This window comes from Pipistrellus kuhlii, unplaced genomic scaffold (assembly GCF_014108245.1).
Source record: "Pipistrellus kuhlii isolate mPipKuh1 unplaced genomic scaffold, mPipKuh1.p scaffold_m20_p_12, whole genome shotgun sequence".
Lineage (NCBI taxonomy): Eukaryota > Metazoa > Chordata > Mammalia > Chiroptera > Vespertilionidae > Pipistrellus > Pipistrellus kuhlii.
This window is the reverse complement of record NW_023425427.1, coordinates 38,557,947-38,565,221: the sequence shown is the minus strand read 5'-3', so window position 1 is coordinate 38,565,221 and position 7,275 is coordinate 38,557,947.

Genomic DNA, 7,275 nt, shown 5'->3' with positions numbered 1-7,275 from the left:
CTCACTAGCTCTCTCCCTTCCTCTCTGTAAAAAATCAATAAAATATATATTTTTAAAAAGAAGTATGTTAAGCATTTATTATAGGATATGGAGACACAATGCTATTCCACAAGTTACCTCCAGCTTAAGTAATGCAGAAGCATCCGTTCTGTTAAAAAATAAAGAAGAACGGAGAACAGGGGGTGGGGAGAGGGAGAGATGATAAAGAAAAGGAGAGAATGGAGTTATTGGATAATGCAGAACAAATTCTGACAAACTGATTGCTTTGTGTTTGCCTGCCAAATTATAATTTCATTGGAAGATGAGTCAGCTGTTTGAAATAATAATTACAAGTCTAAACCAATTAAAAGGGGTTGCATATATAGTTATGTCAGTCCTAATTTTCTATAAGTCATGATTTCAAAACCAACATACAACTTGTTTAAAACAATGACTTTGGTTATTTTGGTTTCTTTGATCTAAAAGTAAAATATCATGAAATCAAAATATATTATGGAAAAATATAAAGGACATCTAAAAATTACATTCAGTTGGCTGTATTTTTCATTAATGCCGGAAACCAGAACTGCTGCCTTTTTTCTCATTTCTTGTGTACAGAGAACATTCTGAAAAGTGTAACTGGGAGTTTTCTCTGTGTGTGCATGAAATAAGAGGAATTAGATTACCTGAGTCTCTCCTGTAATTAATCTATAAAATATTATTTCTGAAGACAGGCCTGGGGCAGATCACCCTTTCCATTCAGGAGGAGAAAACACACTGCCAAGACCTATCTCAGACCCTCCCTGTTCTCTGCTGTCACTGATGACCACACTTTGATAGATACATTGCTTCTACTGACTGTTATGTTGGTTGGGAGATGATGTCACCTTTTGCCATTCAATGGTGGATCACATATTTCTGACCTAATTGCTTATTTATTTATTCATAATTTCATCTTCATGGGACATTTATCTTTCCCTGTTCCCAGGTATTTTGGGAGATAGTCAAGGGGAAATTGTTGTGCAGCAACTCCCAGGTTGCCTACATTCCATTTAGTAAATTTGTTTTTGGTAGTATATTTTCTTTAAAAAAAAATACTAAAATGACTCATAGTTAGATCTTGCCATCAAAGAACTCTTAGTGTTTCCCTCGCAGTGTTTCTCAATGGTTAGAGCATCAGCCTGTGCTCAGAAGGGTCTTGGGTTTGATTCCCAGTCAATGGCATATACCTTGTTGCGGGTTTGCTCCCTGTCGGTCAGTTGGAGCACATTTGGGAGGCACCCAGTTGGTGAGTCTCTCTCACATTGATGTGTCTCTCTCTCTCTTCTTCTCTCCCTCCTTCCCATTTCCTCCTCCCTTCTACTCTCTCTGGAAAAAAAAAAAAAAAAAAAAAAAAAAAAAAAAGAAGAAGAAGGAAAAACATCCTCAGGTGAGGATTAACGGGGGGGAAAAAAAAAAGAAAGAAAAAAAAGAACTCTTGGTTTATAGAAAGATATTTGCAAAAGCCCCAGCTGAGTGTCTCCATTGGTTGGAGCAGCCTCCTGTACAACAAAAAGTTGCAGGTTCGGTTCCGTATCAAGGAATCCCTAAGTTGCTAGTTTGATTCTTGGCCTGGCACATAGGGGAGGCAATGGATCAATGTTTCACATGGATGTTTCTCTCTCTGTCTCTCTCTCTGTCTCTCTCTCTCTCTCTCTCTCTCTCTCTCTCTCTCTCTCTCTCTCTCTCTCTCTCTCTATCTCTATCTCCCTTCCTCCCTTCCTCCCTCCCTCTCTCCCTCCCTCTCCTCTTCTTCTTCTCTCCATAGAATCAATAAACATATCCTTGGGTAAGGGTTTAAAAAATATATTGACAGAAAAGAATATATTATGAATGTCAATGCACAGGAGTTCACAAAAGGAAGCTGTCACTGAAAATTGTTTCACTAATACTATCATGAGATAAGACTCATACTCAAATAACTTAATAATCATAATTTATGATGTAATAATTATTAAAATGTATACTTCAGGGACACTTTTAATATGTTTTTATTTATTCCAGAGAGAAGAAGGGAGAGGGGAAAAAAAAAGACAGATGGATCAATGATGAGAGAGAATCATTGATTAGCTGCCTTCTGCACACCCCCTACTAGGGATCAAGCCTGCAATCCAGGTGCCTGCCCTGACTGGGAATGAAACTGTGAGGGTCTACGCTCCACCAGTGAACAACACTGGCCTGGCACAGGGGCATTTTAAAAGAGCTGACTTTTAAATTTTAGTAGGCATGTATGAGGTAGAAAGTTCATTTTACTATATCTCATTGGTATTTATTCTTTCAAAGAGGTTAGCATATTTCTTTCTGGACCAAATATGCTTTCTGTATATATTACATAATTATCCTCAACCACTAACAGTTATTAACTGCCTGCCAGTGTATCGTGTAAGGTTTCTTAATACAGGCTGAAAAAGTTATCCTTACTCTTTAGGGCTATGCAAAAGCTATAGAAGTTGGTGCTGAAGTAAAGAAATATGTAGGTAGCCTATCCACTGTCATCACCTGGATGAACACCAAGGTCAAGGTGCAAAACAGGGTACAGTCCCAGTGACAAGTTTATAATTCACAGTTTCTAATTAGGAGTCCAAAAGTTGATAGAGTGACATTCTTTCCTAAGTACCAGAGTACCTGGGCAAGGGGTTCTACCCTTGAAAAATCATGTGTCATTTTCATGTCTCTATGGCCAACATTTTCACATTCTTTTCAGAAAAGCATCAAAGTCAGACATTTATAAATCTCTCTGGAAGAAGTAATTTTAGAGAGATACATAAAAACCCTAATAAAGAAGTTACAGAGGTTATATCTTTACATTTCTTTTGTGATAATGAAATTCAAAGACAATGTATGCATCTGTGATATCTTTAATATGTTTTTATATGTGCATTATCCTACTAAAAACTTAGAAAATAAAATTACTATGACATTTGTACCTTTTCTGTATACAACTTGAAACTTCAAACCTGATAATAAGTAGCTCTCTAAACTTACATTAGTGTTTTCTTTTCCGTATCTTGATTTTGAGTTTCTGCAGTTTCCCCCAATTTTCCAAATTCTTGGGTTTATCATTCTTTTTTATAAAATGGATTTTACCCAAGTTTATGGGATTCCTTATTATCATAATCAAATGTTATATTATCACCCCCTTATTGTTATGTATTTGGACACATTATATTTTATTGGATACTTTGTTGTATCTTTGTCACAAAAGCCCAATTTGCCTTCAAGTTTAAGGAACTGCTTTTTTTCAAGTTTCTGAGTTCTGATTTGTAGAAAAGATCTTTGAATTAAGTTGTCTCCAAGGTCCAATACGCCTCTATGCTTTTTATGCTAAAATTAATGAGAGAGGGATAACAAAGTAAAAAAAAAAAAAAAAAAAAAGAATGAAAAGAAAAACACTGAATACATGATTGTTATGCTTAACTTTTGGTCAAAATAATTTATTATTTTACTTTATTTTAAATTCCTAGGGCTTCTATATCAACTACTTAATTTAAAATACCACATTGAAGAAACTGTTCCAGGGAAGACCGCTTTAAGTAGAAAAATATCTTAACTAAACATAACAAGTGACAAGATGAGATTATTGCTATCTATTGTAGACTGTTTACCCATAAAAATACATAATAAGGAATAATTTATATAACTATGAAGGTAAAAACCCAAAAGACTGATTCCAAAATCTCCTTCCATCCTGTCCTTTATTCTAAATCCAGTTTTCTGGATTAATATTCAGAGTTTATCCTTCACCAAAAGAGTCTAATTATGGAGGAATGATCAGATTGGTGATGAGTAATTCAACTGGGGATGAAATTCTACAGGTAATTTAATATGAGCTGCAATCAGGAATGACAATGACTTTTTAAGGCTTTTTTAACTGCTTATTTGAGTCTAACATAGCAAAGCTAACTCAGACTATCAGGCAGAAAACAAATTTCCAGTTGTCGAAAATTTTTTTCTCATTTGCGAAATATTAATATTAGTCTAGAAACTGCAGTTGACTATGAGCATATATTAAAAGCATATAGACTAGTAGAATTACTGTTTTTGAAACAGTTGCCTTTTACTCACTATTAAGCTGAATCATAAGATTACTTCCAATTTTCCAATTATTCTACCTTCACAAGGTGTTTTTGTTGTTGTTTTTTTAATTATCATGGCTAACTTTTTGGCACATATGCTCATATTAATAGACAGTTAATATTAGTTTCTCACCTAGAATCATTTTCTTATCCCCAAAGTACCTTCAAAAATCTGTTTTTTCTCTGCAATTATGAACAAAGCAATATAGTAGGATGAAAAATAATAATAGTAATAATGATGATGTAAGCTAATGTGTCTTGAATGCTTTCTGAATGCTGGGTAGTGAACTCATAGATTTGCATATCATCTTCTTTCTACCTCTTAGGAAGGTGCCATGTTTACCTCTATTTACAGACAGAGTAAACAGAGGCACAGAAAGATAATGAAACGTATCCAGGAGGAGAGATCAAGCGAAGTAAAAACATAGGTGTCTTCTGAACTCCCGTGCTCCCAAGGACACACCAATATCGAGCTACACCTGGTGTAATTCCTTCTGCAAGAAATCCAGAAACCAACTGAGCACCTCCTCCCCCGTTGGCAAATGAGAAAATACCCTGAACCAAAAAGTCTGGAAAAATATTGAGGCACATTTTGCCATAAAAACCACCACAGGCAGTGTTATACAATTGGGAGGGAATTCCCAACTCCTCGCTTCTCCCTATTGCGTGAAGTGTTTGGACACCACATTTAGCACCCTAACTTTTGAGACTTTCACCCATGGCATGGGTGCCCCAAACACCTTGATAGCCAACTAGAAACCCACAGTACCATAGCAAACAAAGAAGCAGCTGTTAACAGGCAGGTTAGCCCTCACTGTAGTCTTCCCCTCAGGGCTCAGTTCCAGATTAACATAAACACATAAGCACTTATTTTTATTGGTCCCATCAATGTGCTTTGTATGTCTTGGTTAATTTGTATCTGAGCTGTTTTAATTGGAGTTTCCTCAGTAAGGTACAAGTGAAATTATGTCTTTTATTTTTTTTATTGTATTTTAATTTTTTTTTAATATATATTTTTTACTAATTTCAGATTGGAAAGGAGAGGGAGGGAGAGATAAAAACATCAATGATGAGAGAGGATCATTGATCTGCATGCTCCCTCCCCCCCAGTGGAGACAGGTTGAGCCTGCAACCCCAGGTATATGCCCCCAACCAGAATCAAACCCAGAACCCTCCAGTCAGGCCAACACTCAATCTAATGAGCCAAACAGGCCAAGGCATGTCTGTTTTATTTTTAAAAAACCATGATTGAATGACCAGCTAGGAGTGAGCTTTTAATAAATTTTAAGAAAATAATGAAACTTAAATGAAAGTATACATCATGGACATATACACTTAGGTATATTCTCTCAACACTTACCAAACTAAGCATTTTCTGTGGGCCAGGAACTATTAGGGGTCTACACTAGGCTAATCAGTTTCTTCTCACAGAGGTTCTAATCTGTTAAAATAAAATCTTTGAGAATTGAAAGGACTTTGAAACATTCTAGTTTATCAACATGTCTTCCTCTTCATCATAAGTTGCTCAAATATGTAAATATTAGAGGCCTGGTGCATGAAAATTCATACACTGGAGGTGGGGGTCCCTCAGCCCAGCCTACCCCCTCTTATAATTTGGGAGCCCTCAGGGACAGGAGGCAACCCAGCGATTCCCATCACATGTGAAGGTAACACCCCATCACACCTCTGCTGCTGCCACTGCCAGCAGCGCAAGCCTCAGCTGGCCCTGGGTGGCTGGGCAGCTGCCATCTAAGGCTTGCCTGTGCCTTGGCCAGCCCTGCTTGCCTGAACCTCAATCATTAGGGGTGCAGGAGGACTCGAGGCCCTTGGCCCTGTGCCCCACTGTAAGTGGCACCATCTTGTGATAGCATGATGGTCACTTTGCATATTAACTCTTTATAATATAGGACTAGAGGGAGGCCTGGTGCATGAATTTATGCACAGATGGGGTCCCTGGGATGGCTTGTAGAGATCGGGCCCCAGCTAGCACTCCCAAACTCACAGCTCCAGCTGGTGCCCTCAGTCTTGCAACCCAAAAACCCTACCTGGCACCCTGCCTTGGCCAGATGCTGTCTCCTTACTTGCTCCACTGTCCTGCCTATAGGGTCAGTCCCCCTGCCTGCCTTCCTCAGTGTCTGGGAGCTGGGTGGCAGCCCTTGCCCCTGATGCCACTGATGGTTTCCATCTGCAGGGCAATTGGTGGGGGCAATTGGACCCCCACTCTCACCTGCCTTGGCCTGGCACTGTCCACTCACCTGTTCCATCATCCCACGGTGGTTCTGCTCTCATTGGGGCCCACTGGGGCCAGTAGCACCTCTATTGCCACCCATTGGGGCCCATTGGAGCTGGCGGCACCTCTATTGCCACCCGTTGCCAGCTCTGCATCACAGACGATCACTGTGTTCCATGCCACCCCCTGGTGGTCAGTGCACCTCATAGTGAGCGGTCAAACTTCCAGTCTCGTGATCAAAGGACCACCTACGGGGACAATTTGCATATTAGGCTTTTATTATACAGGACTGTGTACTGTGTTGTTGTTTTTTAAGATACAGATGGCAAATACATTAGAATATTTTAATTATCATATTTACCTAATTATTTTTAGCCACATCAGCAACTTAGTGCTTTAGTTTAAGTGTGTTGTTTTTGACAGCATATGAATGTAAAATAAAATAGTTATAAAAACTAGAATTGGAAAATTCCACCAACTGTCTGTGAGCTAAGTCAAGAAATCAAGTGACATATTTACATTATACAGCATGTTACTAGTAGACAGAACAAAGTTCTGGATTTTCTTTACATTAATAGACTAGTGCTTTTTCACTGCCTGACAAGTTCTGCATCTCTCCAGCCTCCACTTCCATCAACATGTGTTCACTTATAATGGAACTGCAGCATTTTATTCATATTTCCTGGTGCAATTAACCTGTATTGAACCAGAGCTCTCTCTGTAGCTTTCTTCAAACAATCCCATGGGACACCTCAGTTTCTACTAGGTCACACTTCTTACTCACCCCTAAACAAGCCATGCTTTTCTGTCTTTATTCCATCCTCTCCCTTCCTCCACACCTGTTCACATTCTTGCTGTGTGATTTTTAAATACATATTCCCTAACATGCCTTCTTTCTGCCTTTGTGCTCCTGTACATCCACTACTTCAAGTCTTTATTCCATCTTTCCTA